The sequence below is a fragment of the Hordeum vulgare genome, chromosome 4H (assembly GCF_904849725.1).
Source record: "Hordeum vulgare subsp. vulgare chromosome 4H, MorexV3_pseudomolecules_assembly, whole genome shotgun sequence".
Classification (NCBI taxonomy): Eukaryota; Viridiplantae; Streptophyta; class Magnoliopsida; order Poales; family Poaceae; genus Hordeum; species Hordeum vulgare.
The window spans coordinates 117,763,573-117,783,889 of record NC_058521.1 but is presented as its reverse complement, the minus strand read 5'-3'; positions in this window follow the sequence as shown (position 1 = coordinate 117,783,889).

Below are 20,317 nucleotides of genomic sequence, written 5' to 3'. Positions count from 1 at the left end.
ATGTAGTGGAACGTCCTCACGTACCTCGATCCGCCCCGCGAACCATCCCAGGAACCGTCCCGCGATCCGTCCCACGATCGGCTCCGATCTAGTGCCGAACGGACGATACCTCCGCGTTCAGCACATGTACAGCTCGACGATGATCTCGGCCTTCTCGATCCAGCAAGAGACACGGAGAGGTAGATTAATTCTCCGGCAGCGTGACGGTGCTCCGGAGGTTGGTGATGATCTATTTCAGTAGGGCTCCGCCCGAGCTCCACAGAAATACGATCTAGAGGAAAAACCATGAAGGTATGTGGTCGGGCTGCCGTGGCAAAGTTGTCTCAAATAAGCCGTAGTACCTCAATATATATTGGAGGGAGGGGAAGGGACCTGCCTTGAGGCTTAAGAGAGCCCCAAGGGGTCGGCCGAAGCAAGGGGGGAAGTCCTCCCCTTCCAATCCTAGTCCAACTAGGATTGGAAGGTGGAGTCCTTCTCCACTTTCCCACTTCCCTTTTTTTTCTTTTTCATTTGATTTATTTCTCCCCTGCGCATAGGGACTCTTGGGCTGTCCCACCAGACCACTAAGGGCTGGTGCGACACCCCTAAGGCCTATGGGCTTCCCCCGGGTGGGCTGGCCCCCCCGGTGAACATTCGGAACCTATTCTTCACTCCCGGTACATTCCCAGTAAAGACGAAAACTTTCCGGTAATCAAATGAGGTCATCCTATATATCAATATTTGTCTCCGTACCATTGCGGAAACCCTCGTAACGTCCGTGGTCTCATCCGGGACTCCAAACAATATTCGGTAACCAACCATACAACTCAAATACGCATAAAACATCGTCGAACCTTAAGTGTGCAGACCGTGCGGGTTCGAGAACTATGTAGACATGACCCGAGAGACTCCTCGTTCAATATCCAATAGCGGGACCTGGATGCCCATATTGGATCCTACATATTCTCCGAAGATCTTATCGGTTGAACCTCAGTGTCAAGGATTCATATAATCCTGTCTGTCATTCCCATTGTCCTTCGGTATGTTACTTGCCCGAGATTCGATCGTCGGTATCCGCATACCTATTTCAATCTCGTTTAGTGGCAAGTCTCTTTACTCGTTCCGTAATACAAGATCCCATGACATACTCTAAGTCACATTGCTTGCAAGGCTTTGTGTGTGATGTTGTATTACCGAGTGGGCCCCGAGATACCTCCCCGTCACACGGAGTGACAAATCTCAGTCTTGATCCATACTAACTCAACGGACACCTTCGGAGATACCTGTAGAGAATCTTTATAGTCACCCAATTACGTTGTGATGTTTGATACACACAAGGTATTCTCCGGTGCCAGTGAGTTATATGATCTCATGGTCATAGGAATAAATACTTGACACGTAGAAAACAGTAGCAACAAAATGACATGATCAACATGATACGTTCATTAGTTTGGGTCTAGTCCATCACATGATTCTCCTAATGATGTGATCCCGTTATCAAGTGACAACACTTGCCTATGGTCAGGAAACCTTGACCATCTTTGATCAACAAGCTAGTCAACTAGAGGCTTACTAGGGACAGTGTTTTGTCTATGTATCCAGACAAGTATTGTGTTTCCAATCAATACAATTATAGCATGGATAATACACGATTATCATGAACAAATAAATATAATAATAACTAATTTATTATTGCCTCTAGGGCATATTTCCAACACGTACTCCTCCGTCTCACGGCGGTTGAAGAACGCCGGCGGCGACATCCCACGGTTGGTCCACCTCCGGCCATCGTGCTTCCTCGCACCGTCCGCCCGGACGCGACACTCGTGCTCCGGGTCCCTCTCACGGTCGGATCTGCTGCCGGAGCCGCGTCCGGAGCTCAACATTTGGCCCCACATGGCGGCTGGAGGCGGGGCGGGTGGTCGCCGACGGCGAGAAATGTGGAGAGGGGAAAGGGGAATCGGGTGGCTCGCGACGGTGGGGGGATAGGATTTGGACCCGCAGAATGGTCGCGAAACCGCAACTATACTGCTCGGGGCGTGCGGTTTACGGGTTGCGGCAAAAAAAAATTGCGGGCCGGGCGAGTATGCGGGCTGTGTTCTGGCCGGAAAATTGGGACAAGCCCGCATACTCGCCGGAGTTTTTTCGGGCCGGGCGTTTTGCGGGGTCGGCTAGAGTTGCTCTAATGCAGGGGAAGTTGGGGTCCGTACAGGATGATACCCATAAATATTGAAAATAATCGTAATTTTTTTGATAAATAAGAGTAACGAATCCAACAAAGAGTAGAAGAAAATGATAAGCATCTTTCGTTAAGGTATTCTCTACAAGTGTTATGAGTAACAGTGATAAATAAGTTTGTAGCAAGATAATTCGTAACAATGACAAGTAACAATAATAAAAATATACAGTAAAATAGCTCAATCCCTTTTATAACAAAACACATGCCTAAAAGTATTCTTATATGCAAACGCTCTCGAGGACACATGTAATTTCTGTCTAGTCATGTTCATCATGTTGATTTTTCATGTTTATTATTTTGATAATTTGATATGTGGGTGGACCGGTGCTAAGATGTTGTGCTTATTTGAACAAGCAACACACTTATGATTACCCCCTCTCGCAAGTATCCGCAATTATGAAAAAAGAATTAAGAAAAATCTAACCATAACATGAAACGTGTGGATCCAAATCACCCCTTTCTAAAATAACACATAAACTAGGGTTTAAAATTTTGTCATTCTTGCAACTCATCACCTACTTATTACTCCACAATGTCTTCTCTTAGGCCCATAACATGGCGAACTATCATGTAGTCGACATTCACACGACACCACTAAGATAAGCAACAACATACATATCAAAATATCGAACGAATACCAACTCCGTATGATTACTTATAACAAGACTTTTTCGCATGTCACGAGGAACAAAAGTAACTGCTCACTCATCATCAACATGTTCAAGATCAAAGGTATAATAATGATGATCAAAGGATCTGAACATAATATCTTCCAACAAGTAAACCAACAAGCATCAACTACAAGATGTAATCAACACTACTAGTAACCCACATGTACCAATATGAGGTTCTGAGACAAAAATTGAATACAAAAGATTAACTAGGGTTTGAGATGAGATGGTGTCGGTGAATATGTTCATGAAGATTGGTTCTTCGATGGAGGAGGAAGCGTTGGTGATGACGATGTCTTCAATCTCCCCCAGCCGGAGGGAAGTTTCCCGAGCAGAATCGCTCTGCCACACAGAGAAAGGGCATCTGCCCAGGTTTCCACCTCGAGACGACGATGATTCATCCTGAAAGTATCTTCTTAATTTTTTTCCTAAGTCAAGACACCTTATAGGGGTGAGCGCAACTTATTGGCTTGTGCCCAGCACGTGCCCCCCTTTGCTATATTATTGGTCCAATAATTCACATATATTCCATAAAAATTCGTTGTGAAGTTTCAGGTCATTTGAAGTCCGGTGATTTTTCAGCCTTTTTTCTTGTTTTTAGGTCCCGAATTTCAGTTTTTGGCAATTTCCCACTTTATGATGTACCTTGTAAATTCAAAGAGAAAAGGCATAATAATTGTATCATAATGAGGAATAATGGACAAGAATAACATAAATATTAATAAGAATTCATGATGCAAAATGGACGTATGAACTGTTGGGGAACGTCGCATGGGAAACAAAAAATTTCCTACGCGCACGAAGACCTATCATGGTGATGTCCATCTACGAGAGGAGATTTGGATCTACGTACCCTTGTAGATCGCACAGCAGGAAGCGTTAAGAAACGTGGTTGATGTAGTGGAACGTCCTCACGTCCCTCGATCCGCCCCGCGAACCGTCCCACGGACCGTCCCGCGATCCGTCCCACGATTTGTCCTGTGATCCGTCCGACGATCCGTCCCACGATCCACTCCGATCTAGTGCCGAACGGACGACACCTTCGCGTTCAACACACATACAGCTCGACGATGATCTCGGCCTTCTTGATACAGCGAGCAATACAGAGAAGTAGATGAGTTCTCCGGCAGCGTGACGGCGCTCCCGTGGTGGTGAAGAATCTACTCGTGCAGGGCTCCGCCCGAACTCCGCAGAAATACGATTTAGAGGAAAAACCGTGATGTTTTGTGGTCGGGCTGCCGTGGCAAAGTTGTCTCAAATCAGCCCTAGACCTTCACTATATATAGGAGGAAGGGTGGGGAGGCTGCCTTGGGGTCCAAAACCCCAAGGGTCCGCCGGCCAAGGAGGAGGAGGAGTCCACCTCCAATCCTAATCCAACTAGGATTGGAAGGTGGAGTCCTTCCCTTCCTTCCCACCTCTTTTTTTCTTTTTCCTTTGATTTCTTATCTCCTGCGCATAGGGCCTCTTGGGATGTCCCACCATCCCACTAAGGACTGGTGCGGCACCCCTAAGGCCTATGGGCTTCCCCCGGGTGGGCTGCCCCCCCGGTGAATGATACGTCTCCGTCGTATCTACTTTTTCGAACTCTTTTGACCTTGTTTTGGACTCTAATTTGCATGATTTGAATGGAACTAACCCGGACTAACGCTGTTTTCAGTAGAATTGCCATGGTGTTGTTTTTGTGCAGAAATAAAAGTTCTCGGAATGTCCTGAAAATTTACGGATATTTTTTCTGGAAGAAAAGAAAAATACCTGCGCAAAAATCCACCGGAGGGTGCGTGCCAGTGGGCCACAAGCCCACAGGCCGCGCCGTGCAGGCTTGTGGGGCCCATGTGGCACCACCACCCCCAAACTCAGATCTATATCTTCCGTTTCGCCTGGAAAAAAAATCAGAGAGAAGGTTTCATTGCGTTTTGCGATACGGAGGCGCCGCCACATCCTGTTCTTCATCTGGAGGGCAGATCTGGAGTCCGTTTCGGGCTCCGGAGAGGGGAAATCGTCGCCATCATCATCATCAACCTTTTTCCATCGACAATTCCATGATGCTCTTCATCGTTCATGAGTAATCTCATCGTAGGCTTGCTGGACGGTGATGAGTTGGATGAGATCTATCATGTAATCGAGTTAGTTCTTGACGGGGATTGATCCCTAGTATCCACTATGTTCTAGATTGATGGTGCTACTACTTGGCTATGCTTAATGCTTGTCACTAGGGCCCGAGTGCCATGATTTCAGATCTGAACCTGTTATGTTGTCGCCAATATATGTGTGTTTTAGATCCTATCTTGCAAGTTGTAGTCACCTACTATGTGTTATGACCCGGCAACCCCGGAGTGACAATAGCCGAAACCACTCCCGGAGATGACCATAGTATGAGGAGTTCATGTATTCACCTTGTGTTAATGCGTTGGTCCGGTTATTTATTAAAAGGAGAACCTTAATATCCCGTAGTTTCCGTTAGGTCCCCGCTGCCACGGGAGGGATGGACAATAGATGTCATGCAAGTTCTTTTCCCTAAGCACGTATGATTACATACAGAATACATGCCTACATTAGATTGATGAACGGGAGCTAGTTACATATCTCTCCGTGTTATATCTGTTACATGATGAATCACATCCGTCACACTCATCCATCACCGATCCACTGCCTACGAGTCTCTTACTACTGGTTCTCGCTATGTTACTTTGCCTAGGCTTGTCCCTTGCTGCCAAAGGGATTGGGCCACTTTGCTGCTGCTGTCACTACTGCTGTTACTTGTTACTTTGCTGCTGCTACTACTGTTCCTTTCTACTCTGCTGTTACTTGTTGCAAGACTTTGTTGGCGCCGTTGCCGGTCTAGGTAAGCGGCAGTAACATCGCGTCAGCAAGGCTTTTCCTGGCACCGTTGCTATCATACTACCTTGCTACTGATACTTTGCTTGCAGACACTAATCTTTCAGGTGTGGTTGAATTTACACATTCAGCTGCTAATACTTGAGAATATTCTTTTGCTTCCCGTCTTGGCGAATCAACAAATTTGGGTTGAATACTCTACCCTCGAAAACTGCTACGATCCCATACGCTTGTGGGACATCAAGGCTTTTTCTGGCGCCGTTGCCGGGGAGGCACATCTATATTCTCTGAGTCACTTGGGATTGACGTTTGCTGATCACTATGAGGAATCCGAAAGATCCAAGAACTAAAATCCTGCCTTCCACTACGAGGAGAGGTAAGGAACTGCCATCTAGCTCTGCACTTGATTCACCTTCAGTTTTGAGTAAGTTTGCGACATCACCTCGTGCTAGAAATCTTGATATGTCGCGTGTGCTTGATGATGCTACTTCTGCTGCCCATGATGCTTATGATGGTATGCCTGATACTATGCCTGATGATGCTATGCCTGATACTGCTTTACCACTTGGTGCATTCCTTGATGAACATATTGCTAGAGTTGCTGCTAGATGTGATGATACTTCTGAAACTACTGATACTATTGAAGTAGAACCTGCTACTATGCCTGAATTGCCTGTTATGCCTGATAGGCGCTATGTTATGGAGGGAGAGATAGCTGAGAATTTTCTTGCGTGTAAGGATAGCTATGATGTTGAGAAACTTCTACGCAAGTGGAAAGAAAAATCTTTGAGCGCTAGGATGAAATACGACCCAAAGTTTGCCACTTCACCTATCTTTGTGACCGATAAGGATTATGAATTCTCTGTCGACCCTGAGCTAATCACTCTGGTCAAATCTGATCCCTTTCACGGTTACGAGTCTGAAACGGTTGTAGCCCATCTTACCCAACTGCACGATATAGCCACCCTATTCACTAGTGAGGAGAATATCCGCCACTACTATATGCTCAAGCTGTTTCCTTTCTCGCTAAAGGATGATGCTAAGACCTCGTTCACTCCTCTTGCTCCTGCTTGTGTGCATAGCCCCCAGGATATGGTCTACTACTTCTCTAAAAAATATTTCCCTGCCCACAAGAAGCAAGCTGCCTTGCAGGAAATATACAAGTTTGCTCAAGCTGAAGAAGAGAGTCTCCCACAAGCTTGGGGGAGGCTTATCCAGCTACTGAATGCTTTGCCTGATCACCCTCTTGAGAAGAACGAAATACTTGATATCTTCTATAATGGACTTACCGATGCTTCCAAAGACCACCTAGATAGTTGTGCCGGTAGTGTTTTTAGGGAACGAACCGTAGAACAACCTGAGATTCTGTTGAACAACATCTTGTGCAATGAGAATGCTTGGACTATTCCCGAACCACCTTCTAAGCCAACTCCGAAGAAAAGAGGTAATCTATTCCTGATCCTGAAGATATGCAAGAAGCCAAGAAATCTATGCGAGAGAAAGGCATTAAACCTGAAGATGTCAAAAATCTACCACCTATCGAGGAGATCCATGGTCTCGATAGCCCGATACAGGTAGTAGAAGTAAATTCTCTGCGTAGGTTTGATGAGAGTGATATTCCTTTTGATAAACCGGCTAGCTTATGCCTGGATGAATTTGATAACTTCGTTGCCAAACAACAGAGTTTCAATGATTATGTTAGCAGACAATTGGAAAAGAATGCTCGTATGCTTAGTCATTTAAGTGCTTGTGTGGACAGAAATGTCAATGATTTTAAGCTTCTGAGTAAACATGCTTCTATGGTTACTACTCAGGTAGAACAAGTACTTAAAGCTCAAAATGACTTTCTCAATGAGTTGAATGACAATTCTGTCAGAGTCATCACTAGAGGCGGTAGAATGACCCAGGAACCTTTTATCCTCAGGGTCATCTGAAGAGAATTGAACAAGATTCTCAAGGAGCTAGCACTGATGCACCTAGTCATCCTATAAAGAAGAAGAAAGATGATAGGAACCTGCACGCTAGCAACCCTGTTGCTGCTACCCCTCAGAGTCCAAACGATGCCTCTATCTCTGATGCTGAAACACAATCTGGTGATGAACATGATCCTAATGATAATATCGATAGTGATGTTCATGATGATGCTCAACCTAGCATTTATAAGGATGTGGAGATTGAACCTATTGATCTTGATAACCCACAACCTATGACTAGAAGATACAATAAGACTGACTTCTCTGCTAGGAAGCACGGTAAAGAAAGGGAACCGTTGGTTCAGAAACCTATGCCCTTTCCTCCCAAACCATCCACGAAAAAGGATGATGAGGATTTTGAGCGCTTCGTTGAAATGATCAGACCTGTCTTTCTGCAGATGCGTTTGACTGATATGCTCAAGATGTCTCCGTATGCTAAGTACATGAAGGATATTGTGACTAATAAGAGGAGGATACCTGAGGTTGAGATTTCCACCATGCTTGCTAACTATACCTTCAAGGGTGGAACTCCCAAGAAACTAGGTGATCCCGGTGTGCCCACTATACCTTGCTCCATTAAAGGCAACTACGTTAGAACTGCGTTATGTGACCTTGGAGCCGGTGTTAGTGGTATGCCTCTCTCTCTTTATCGTAGACTTGAACTGGATAAGTTGACACCCACTTAAATCTCTCTGCAAATGGCTGACAAATCAACTGCTTTCCCTATAGGCATTTGCGAGGATGTGCCTGTTGTGGTTGCTAACACCACTATCTTAACAGACTTTGTTATCTTGGATATTCCCGAGGACGGTGCCATGGCTGTCATCCTCGGAAGACCCTTTTTAAACACCGCAGGGGCTGTTATAGATTGCAACAAAGGCAATGTCACTTTCCATGTCAACGGTAATGAGCATACAGTGCACTTTTTGAAGAAACAATATCGAGTACATTGCTTCAATGCTATCGAAAAAACTTCATCGATTCTTATTGGGAGCTTTGAATGCCCCATTCCTCGTGTCAAGATGAAGTATGACTTGATTGTTGGGGAGATACACATCCCCGTTGAGGTGACCTAGTGACTATTCGAAAAGTCTCCGTTCTCTTTTGCGATTCGAGAAGTTTTGTCGAGGGGATTTGCTCAACCCCATTGACGGATTTCTTTCGATGATCATGAGATGGATGAATCAAGGAGTCACAAACCTCTGTTCCAAGCTTTCACTTTAGGTTGCTTAGAAGAAAAATGATAGATTTCGTTTAGTTTTCCCTGTTTTCTGTTTTAGCATCTGGTAAAAAAGTACCTCGAAAATAAAAGTTCTCCGAACGTCCTGAAAATCAAGTATGATTTTTTCTGGAATTGTTGAAAAATACTGAGACAAAGAACTTGTGTGGGGGCTGCACCAGTGGGCCACAAGCTCTTGGGGCGCGGGCACCCCCCCGGCCGCGCCACCCAAGCTTGTGGGGCCCACAGACACCCCCTCCACTCATTCTTGCTCTCATTTGGTTCTCCTACCTCGAGAAAAAAATCGTTTCGCAGCTCAAACCCGTGTTCTTGCTCCTCTTGCTGGGATTTTCGATCTCTTTGCTCAAATCACCGTTCTCCGAACTGTTTTGGGGAAATTACACCTTAGTAAGTGACTCCTCTATTGGTCCAATTAGTTTTTGCTCTAGTGCCTTATACTCCGCGTATTTTTGCTGGCTTGGTGACCATGTTCTTGAGCTTTGCATGCTAATTCTAGCTGGTCCCAAGTAGTTTTGATGCGTAATATGGCCTCTAGGCACTTGTGGGAGTAGTTGCTACGAGTTTTGTTGAGCCTTATTCACTTTTCCTTAGAATCACTAAAATTTCAGAAATTTTTAGAGATAGAAAAGGGAAAAGATGAGGAGGTTCTTAAGAGGCTCGTCAAGCCGTGACCCCAAGGATGATGGGAGTGAGAAGAAGCCCAAGTATTTGGTCCCTCGAGTCGCAGAAGTTCGAGCGTGCGAGTGGCCAAGCGACGTGTTCTTACGCGCCGCTGGAATTTACGAGGACTTTTATCAGTTGGTGGAAAACGCAGGCCTCACCGCCTTCGTTGAAGATAAGTGTCCGCAATACCTCCTCCTCACTAATATCTTCGTACAAAGCTTTAACTTCTATCCGAGGAAAAATCCTCCTATGGTTCAGTTCAAACTTTATGATATCCCCTAGCGCATGTCACTCCAGGATTTTTGCAATGTTTGCAAATTACCTTACGTTGGGGATATTCATGAACCTCGTCCACGGGACTTAGAAGCTTTCATCGGTACAATTGCTGTAGGAGAGGAGAGATGAGTGTCTTGCGCTAGAGCTGCTAGCATACATTTTCTCGTGCTCCGGTACTTCTCATTATTTGTGGGAAAATGTTTGATTGGCTGTGGGAAGGCTGGGTTCCTTAGCTCCCCAGATCTTGCGGTCTTGCGCGAAGCCCTTTATAACGACAAAACTTATAGCTTGGGCGCTATAGTAGCTAAACGGTTGAACACGAACCGTTCTAAAGGCGTTTTCTATGGAGGTATCTATGCTACCCGTCTTGCTAGACATTTTGAGATACCTATTAGACTGGACGAGGAAGAAGAGATTCTTCTTCCCGAGAGATATCTAAATTATGATAGCATGGTTCTCCATGACTTTCTTGATAGAGATATAAATAGAAGGATGATTTATAACCTGGTGTTTAGCCAGGGTACTCGTGAAACTATTACTTTGCCTGCTCCTTCTTCATGCAGGCAGGTACATTATTATGCCCTCGGACATCTACGCATATTGGGGCTTAGCCCAACCACAGGTGCCCGTGCCCGAGCCGCCAGTCGAGTACCAGACGCCAGTTTATCAGTGGGAGCCAGAGGAGCTCACACAACATTGACATCCTCAGTCCACTCCGGAGTACCCCGGAGCTGGTTATTTCCCTCCTTGGGAGTAGACCAACTTAGGCTAAAAGCCTAAGCTTGGGGGAGTACGTGTTCTCACCGACTTTACATTATTGCTTAGGCTTTCACCTTGTTAGCCGGTGTTCACACTTTGCCACTGTATCATCCATGCTACTCGCTCCGTTCCTAAAATAAGACCTTTTAGAGATTACACTATGAACTAGATACGGAGCAAAATGAGTGAATCTACATCTTAAAATATGACTACATACATCCGTATGTAGTTCATAGTGGAATTCCTAAAAGGTCTTATATTTAGGTACGGAGGGAGTAGTTTATTCTCTTTTTCTCGTTTTATTTTCGTGTGTCTGTCTAGTTTGGGAGAAACCAAAAAGATTTTCTTTTTCTTCTTTTGCTTGTTGGGAGCTTTCCCGTGTAAATAGTTTTCTTTTTCTTTCGGTCAAGGTAGAAGATATTGGTTACAATGTTTAGTGGCTCTTGCATGCATACCTGTTTAGCTTTCAAAGAGCCATATTACTTTGTCTTCTCCTTTGTGTTTGCCTGCAGATTCCAGCTTTAGTCCAATGCACGAGCATGCTTATTATTGTTCACATCATTCGGTCCTGCAAGTGAAAGGCAATAATGACGATATATGATGAAGTGAGTGAGCCTGGAAAAGCTGGTATGAACTCAATCTATTTTGTTTTTGTAAATATGACTAGCTCATCATGCCTGATTCAACTTTGTTGTGAGAGAAACATGTTTGCAATGACAACTTAGAGATCATAGTTGCTGATGCCATGCTTAATTAGCTAGGAGCTTATAATGGTTTGTCTTGGTTGCCAACATGAATGTTGAGATGACTATGATGTAGTATGTTAGGATGGTATCCTCGTTTGAATGATTCAAGTGGCTTGACTTGGTGCATGTTCACGCATGTAGTTGAAACAAAATCAACATAGCCTCTATGATGTTCATGTTCATGGTGATTTATGTCCTACTCATGCTTGCACTCAATGTTAGTTTATCTCAATGCATTTTGATGACTGTTGTCGCTCTCTAGTTGGTCGCTTCCCAGTCTTTTGCTAGCCTTCACTTGTACTAAGCGGGAATACTGCTTGTGCATCCACTTCCATAAACCCAAAGTTGTGCCATATGAGTCCACCATACCTACCTATGTGTGGTATCTACCTGCCGTTCCAAGTAAATTTGCATGTGCCATTCTCTAAATCTTCAAGAAATAATCTGTTTTGCATGCCCGAACTGCTCATGTGGTGACAAGGGGCTATTGGTATCTTCCATGCTAGGCGTGTTATACTTGATATGTGTTTATTCACTATCATTCACGAGAAAGGGGCCGGTAATTGGAATTCCCATTTCCATGCTCAAATCGAAAAGATAATTGCAAACAAAACTCCCACTGAATTGATGTTGGTATCGACGGTACCCGAGGATTCAGTTAGCCGTGGAGTGTGATTGATTGGTGGTTGGGGGAGTCAAAACTTTACTTTTCTGTTTGGGAACTGCCTATAGCATGTGTAGCGTGGAATATGTTGAGAACTCTTAGTCATTGCGTTGACAATGAAAGCATGCCACCCAAAATTATTATCTCTGTTTTCAAAAGCTTGAGCTCTGGCACCTCTGCAAATCAATGCTTCCCTCTGCGAAGGGCCTGTCTATTTATGTTCCTGTTGAGTCATCCTCCTCTTACAAAAGCACCAATTAGAGAGCACCTCTGTCATTTTTATGCTTTGCTTTTAACTGTGTTGAGTATGACTGTGACTGGATCTTTATTGCCTTGATTGCCTTGAATTACAATGTTTAGTCAGCCCTTGGTCATTGAAGGTGCTCTGCATTTATGTTTTGCGGTCTCAGAAAGAGCTAGCGAGATACCATCTATTCGTATTGCTTCATGTTGTTTTGATTGAAGTGTTGACATTTGAGGCTTATTATTATTTGCTCGCTAGTTGATTATGCTATTGATATGAGTTTACTGTGAGACCTAGATATCATTTGCTTATGTGGTTTGCTTGTGATCTTGCTGAAATTCTGGTTATGAGTTAGACATAGTTGCAACAACAAGATCAAACAGAGTTCGTCAAAGTATTTCTTTTGTCTCTTTAAGTTTGTCAACTGAATTTCTTGAGGACAAGCAAGGCTTTAAGCTTGGGGGAGTTGATACGTCTCCGTCGTATCTACTTTTCCAAACTCTTTTGCCCTTTTTTTGGACTCTAATTTGCATGATTTGAATGGAACTAACCCGGACTAACGCTGTTTTCAGCAGAATTGCCATGGTGTTGTTTTTTGTGCAGAAATAAAAGTTCTCGGAATGTCCTGAAAATTTACGAAGAATTTTTCTGGAATAAAAGAAAAATACCTGCGCAAAGATCCACCGGAGGGGGCGTGCCAGTGGGCCACAAGCCCACAGGCCGCAGCCACCCCCCTAGGCCGCGCAGTGCAGGCTTGTGGGGCCCACATGGCACCACCGCCCCCAAACTCAGCTCTATGTCTTCCGTTTCGCCTGGAAAAAAAATCATAGAGAAGGTTTCATCACGTTTTGCGATACAGAGGTGCCGCCACATCCCGTTCTTCATCTAGAGGGCAGATCTGGAGTCCGTTTCGGGCTCCGGAGAGGGGAAATCGTCGCCATCGTCATCATCAACCTTTCTCCATCGACAATTCCATGATGCTCTTCATCGTTCATGAGTAATCTCATCGTAGGCTTGCTGGACGGTGATGAGTTGGATGAGATCTATCATGTAATCGAGTTAGTTCTTGACGGGGATTGATCCCTAGTATCCACTATGTTCTAGATTGATGTTGCTACTACTTGGCTATGCTTAATGCTTGTCACTAGGGCCCGAGTGCCATGATTTCAGATCTGAACCTATTATGTTGTCGCCAATATATGTGTGTTTTAGATCCTATCTTGCAAGTTGTAGTCACCTACTATGTGTTATGACCCGGCAACCCCGGAGTGACAATAGCCGGAACCACTCCCAGAGATGACCATAGTATGAGGAGTTCATGTATTCACCGCGTGTTAATGCGTTGGTCCGGTTCTTTATTAAAAGGAGAACCTTAATATCCTGTAGTTTCCATTAGGACCCCGCTGCCACGGGAGGGATGGACAATAGATGTCATGCAAGTTCTTTTCCCTAAGCACGTATGACTACATACGGAATACATGCCTACATTAGATTGATGAACGGGAGCTAGTTACATATCTCTCCGTGTTATAGCTGTTACATGATGAATCACATCTCTCACACTCATCCATCACCGATCCACTGCCTACGAGTCTTTTAATATTGGTTCTCGCTACGTTACTTTGCCTAGGCTTGTCCCTTGCTACCAAAGGGATTGGGCCAATTTGCTGCTGCTGTCACTACTACTGTTACTTGTTACTTTGCTGCTGCTACTACTGTTCCTTACTACTCCGCTGTTACTGGTTGCAAGACTTTGTTGGCGCCGTTGCTAGGTAAGCGGCACTAACATCCCATCAGCAAGGCTTTTCCTGGCAACGTTGCTATCATACTACCTTGCTACTGATACTTTGCTCAACTGTACTATAACATCGCCGAACCTTAAGTGTGCAGACTCTGCGGGTTCGAGAACTAAGCAGACATCCCCCGAGGTACTCCTCGGTCAATATCCAATAGCGGGACCTCGATGCCCATATTGGATCCTACATATTCTCCGAATAACTTATCGGTTGAACCTCAGTGTCAAGGATTCAGGCAATCCCGTATGTCATTCCCTTTGTCCTTCAGTATGTTACTTGCCCGAGATTCGATCGTCGGTATCCGCAGACCTTTTTCAATCTCGTTACCGTCAAGTCTCTTTTCTCGTTCTGTAATTCAAGATCCCGTGACTTACACTTAGTCACATTGCTTGCAAGGCTTGTGTGTGATGTTGTATTACCGAGTGGGCCCCGAGATACCTCTCCGTCAGACGGAGTGACAAATCCCAGTCTTGATCTATACTAACCCAACGGACACCTTCAGAGATACCTGTAGAGCACCTTTATAGTCACCCAGTTACGTTGTGACGTTTGATACACACAAGGCATCCCTCGAGTGATAGTGGGTTATATGATCTCATGGTCATAGGAACAAATACTTGACACGCAGAAAACAATAGCAATAAAATGACACGATTAATATGCTACGTTCATAGTTTGGGTCTAGTCCATCACATGATTCTCCTATTGATGTGATCCAGTCGTTAAGCAACAACACTTTGCACAGAGTCAGTTTACCTTGACTATCCTTGATCAACTGGCTAGCCAACTAGAGGCTTGCTAGGGACATTGTTGTGTCTATTTATCCACACATGTATCTATGTTTTCATTCAATACAATTATAGCATGGATAATAAACGATTATCTTTAAACAAGAAATATAATAATAACTATTTATCATTGCCTCTAGGGCATTTTTCAAATAGTCTCCCACTTGCACTAGAGTCAATAATCTAGTCCTCACATCGCCATGCGATTTACATTGTAACAAATCGAACACCCATACAGTTCTGGTGTTGATCATGTTTTGCCCATGGAAGAGGCTTAGTCAGCGGGTCTGCTACATTCAGATCCGTGTGAAGTTTGCAAATATTCACGTCCTCTCCTTCGACGTAGTCGTGGATGAGGATGAAGCGTCATTTGATGTGTCTGGTCTTCTTGTGAAACCTTGGTTCCTTTGCTAAGGCAATGGCACCAGTGTTGTCACATAATAGAGTCAATGGATCTAGTGCACTTTGCACATCTCCAAGATCTGTCATGAAATGCTTCATCCACACACCTTCTTTTGCGGCCTCTGATGACCCACAAGTATAGGGGATCAATCGTAGTCCTTTCGATAAGTAGGAGTGTCGAACCCAACCAGGTGCAGAAGGCTGTGATAAACGGATTTCAGCAAGGTAATAACTGCAAGCACTGAAAGTAGCGGTAACAAGTGATGGTGTAGTGAGGTGAAACGTAGCGAGCAAAAAGTAACAAGTAGTAGCAACGGTACAGAAAGTGGCCCAATCCCTTTTGTAGCAAGGGACAAGCCTGAACAAAGTCTTATAGGAGGAAAAACGCTCCCGAGGACACACGGGAATTTCTGTCATGCTAGTTTCATCATGTTCATATGATCCGCGTTCGTTACTTTGATAGTTTGATATGTGGGTGGACCGACACTTGGGTACTGACCTTACTTGGACAAGCATCCCACTTATGATTAACCTCTCTCGCAAGCATCCGCAGCTACAAAAGAAGAATTAAGACAAAGTCTAACCATAGCATTAAACTAGTGGATCCAAATCAGCCCCTCACGAAGCAACGCATAGACTGGGGTTTAAGCTTTTGTCACTCCAGCAACCCATCATCTACTTACTACTTCCCAATGCCTTCCTCTAGGCTCAAATATGGTGAAGTGTTATGTAGTCGACGTTCATATAACACCACTAGAGGACAAACAACATACAACATATCAAAATACCGAACGAATATCAAATTCACATGACTATTATCAGCATGACTTATCCCATGTCCTGAGGAACAAAAGTAACTACTCACAAAGCATAATCATAATCATGATCAGAGGTGTAATGAATAGCATCAAGGATCTGAACATAAACTCTTCCACCAAGTAATCCAACTAGCATCAACTACAAAGAGTAATCAACACTACTAGCAACCTTACAAGTACCAATCGGAGTTGCGAGACGAAGATTGGTTACAAAAGATGAACTAGGGATTGGAGAGGAGATGGTGCTGATGAAGATGTTGATGAAGATGCCTCCCCTCCGACGAGAGGAGTGTTGGTGATGACGATGGCGACGATTTCCCCCTCCGGGAGGGAAGTTTCCCCGGCAGGGTCGTCCTGCCGGAGCTCTAGATTCTATCTGCTCAAGTTCCGCCTCGTGGCGGCGGCAAAACTACGAAAAAGCTCCCTATTGATTTTTTCCAGACTAAAACCCTTCGTATTGCAAAAGAGGGGGGCTAATGGGCCGTGAGGCAGCCCACAAGCTTGCCCTGCGCCACCAGGGGGGTGGTGGCGGTGGGCAAGCTTGTGGAGCCCTGGTGGCCCCCCTCCGGTAGTTCTTTCGCCCAATATTTTTTATATAATCCAGAAAAAATCCACGTAACTTTTCTCCTTTTCCAGTCCAGAATTCCAGCTGCCTGAATTCTCCCTCTTCAAATAAACCTTGCAAAATAAGAGAGAAAAGGAATAAATATGGTACCACAAGTAATATAACAGCCCAAAAAGCAATAAATATCAACATGAAAGCATGATGCAAAATGGACGTATCAACTCCCCCAAGCTTAGACCTCGCTTGTCCTCAAGCGAAAACCAAATTCCATAAACATGTCCACATGTTTGGGGACGAAGGTGTCGATAAAACATAATACGGACATGAGGGCATCATGATCACACAGAGAACATCAATACATCATAAAGATTCTTAGGGGAAAGTAACAATTCCTTCACAAAGCAAAGCATGTAGCAAAAACCTTACCGAGAAGTAACCAACAATAGTCCATAGTCATTGAAGCAATTGCAATTTATCATAACATCAGAAAGAGTCAAGTAAGAGCTTGTAAGACAAACCCACATACTCAATCATCTCTTTTGTTTTCCACAATTGTTACAACTCACGTGGTACTCAGGGTGTCAAAGTTTCAGCTGGACACAGAGGAAGATAGGGGCTTATAGTTTTGCCTCTCAACCATTTACCTCAAGGGTAAAGTCAACAACAATAAAGCATAAGTACTCAACTCCAAGTTGATATATGAACATAGATCTTTCCCAAGCATGTGACGGTAGCCAAGACAAAGGCAAAAATAGGGAATTGGTGATGATCACCATGACTCTTACAAGGGTAAAAAGTAAAGGTACAAGATAGGCCCTTCGCAGAGGGAAACAGAGGTTGTCATGCGCTTTTGAGGTTTGAATGTGTGTCCTCTTAGTGCGGAGGAACGTCACCTTATATTGCCTCCTGTGATAAAGAATTTTATTATGCAGTCTGTCTCTTTTATGTCTTCCTCATCACAGGTTCGTACAAAGCTTATTTTCCACACATTAATAGATCATACATATTAAAGAGCAATTTTTATTGCTTGCACCGATGACAACTTACTTGAAGGATCTTATTCAATCCATAGGTAGGTATGGTGGACTCTCATGGCAAAACTGGTTGGAGGTTTATGGATGCACAAGTAGTATCTCTACTTGGTGCGGGAGTTTTGGCTAATATGAGGTGGAAGCAATTGTCACATGCTAAGGGATCTCATATAACATTGTTTGGAACCAAGCAAACACAATTCATTATGTTGTGTTCCTTGTCCAACATCCACTCCTAGGCATGTAATAGTTTGGTGAGGGCTCACAATTGTAAAAAGTGTCTAAGATGATATATTTATATGTGAACCTCTCTTTCCTTATTACTTCTTATTAATTGCAACAATGACCGAGGTGTATGTTGATTTATTATCAACAAGTTTCAATCATCATACATGTCATCAGTGAAGTTATCACTTTCCATAAGATCGTCTCATGATCCTTCATGCTATCGTTCTTTTCATACTTTTGATCATGGCACAAAGCAAAGACCTTGACTAAGAAACTATTTATTATATAGATCACAAGCTCAAATACATTGGGGGAGAGACAAAAGCAAAAGACTCAAACTAAAAACTAAAGACTAATTCCTCTAAGAGAAGAAATAAAAACTGAAAAGGAAAGAACTAAAACAAAGGTAAAAGCAAAAGATATAAAGGTGATACGATACCAGGGCAACTCCCCCAAGCTTGGCAGAAGCCAAGGGGATTGCCCATACCAATGCTTAGTTGTCTTCCTTTTGTGGTGAAGGTGGTGTTGTTGTCGCCTTTATTTCCAAGAGAGCTATCAATCTTTGATTTATACCTTTGAGATCCGTGACATGGTTTTCCAGCAAAACAACTTCACGAGAAAGAGAAACATTGCGAGCACGAGTTGTTTCGCAAAACCTCAAGAGTTCAATCAAGGATGGAGACAACACGTGGAGGAAGGGTTGGAGAAAATCTACTCCTTCAATGTCTTCAATGTTGAACATAGGTTGAACTTCCTCCCTACCTTGGGTTTTCTCCTTAGCTTGGTCCCTGGCTTCCGTGACTTCTACTCTTTTCAGATCAGCATCTACTTCCTCATGAACTTGGTGAAGATCATTCTCCCCAACATATTCTTGAGACATCTTTGCTCTAAATCTGCGGCAGACAACAAGCTCGAAACGAAAATAGAGGAAAACTACGCGATACGGAGATCAAAACCTTCGGGCGACTATATATTGATTTTTTCTGGGTCAGAAGGAGTCCTCCGCAAGAAAACGGAGTCCGGGAGGCACACGAGGTGCCCACAAGCTTGCCCTCCGCCACTAGGGGGTAGGGGGCTGGCATGGCTTGTGACCGCCTCGTTCGCTCTGCGGACTGCTTTTTATTTTTCTAATTTTCCAAAAATTCCAAAACGGAAGAATTTCCTATTGGAAAAGTATCGGAGTCCAATTTCTTGCTGAAACAGATACATCTTCGTTTTCAAGATCTGAAACAGGCTGGTAAACATCCCTTATGTACTCCTCGGGAGTTATGACATTGATGATATTGGTCTCAACATTTATGGGAGTACCAGAGATGTAATGCTTGATTCTTTGCCCATTTACCACTCTGGGAAAATTTCCTTTCGTGTTATTGATTTTGATGGCATCGGAACGATATACTTCCTCGACAACATAGGGACCTTCCCAGTTAGAGAGAAGCTAGCCTGCAAAGAATCTCAAACGAGAATTGTATAGCAAGACATAATCACCTACATTGAACTCTCGTTTCTGTATTCGTTTGTCGTGCCATTTCTTTACCTTTTCCTTGAACAACTTGGCATTCTCATATGCTTGGGCTCTCCATTCATCTAACGAGCTGATATCAAACAACCGCTTCTCACCGGCAAGTTTGAAATCAAAGTTGAGCTCTTTGATTGCCGAATAAGCTTTGTGTTCCAGCTCAAGAGGTAAATGACAGGCTTTACCATAAACCATTTTATACGGTGACATGCCCATGGGATTCTTATAAGCGGTCCTATAAGCCCATAGTGCATCGTCAAGTTTGCTAGACCAGTTCTTTCGAGATCTATTGACGGTCTTTTGTAGGATCAACTTGATATTCCTATTACTCAACTCCACTTGACCACTAGACTAAGGATGATAAGGAGATGCAACTCTATGGTTGACATCATACTTAGCTAGCATCTTACGGAAAACACCATGAATGAAGTGTGAGCCGCCATCAGTCACCAAGTATCTAGGGACTCCAAATCTTGGGAATATGACTTCTTTAAGCATCTTAATAGAGGTGTGGTGATCATCATTTTTAGTGGGGATAGCTTCTACCCACTTAGTAACGTAATCCACATCAACTAAGATGTGAGTGTACCCATTGGAACTCGGGAAGGGTCCCATATAATCAAAGCCCCAGACATCAAATGGTTCAATGACAAGTGAATAGTTCATAGGCATCTCTTGACGCTTACTGATGTTCCCTATCCTTTGGCATTTGTCACAAGACAAACTACGAGCATCCTTGAAGAGAGTGGGCCAATAGAAACCTGATTGCAATACCTTATGGGCAGCTCTATCTCCAGCATGGTGTCCTCCGTAGGCTTCGGAATGACACTTCTGCAGGATCTGTCCCTGTTCATATTCAGGCACACAACGTCTAATAACAC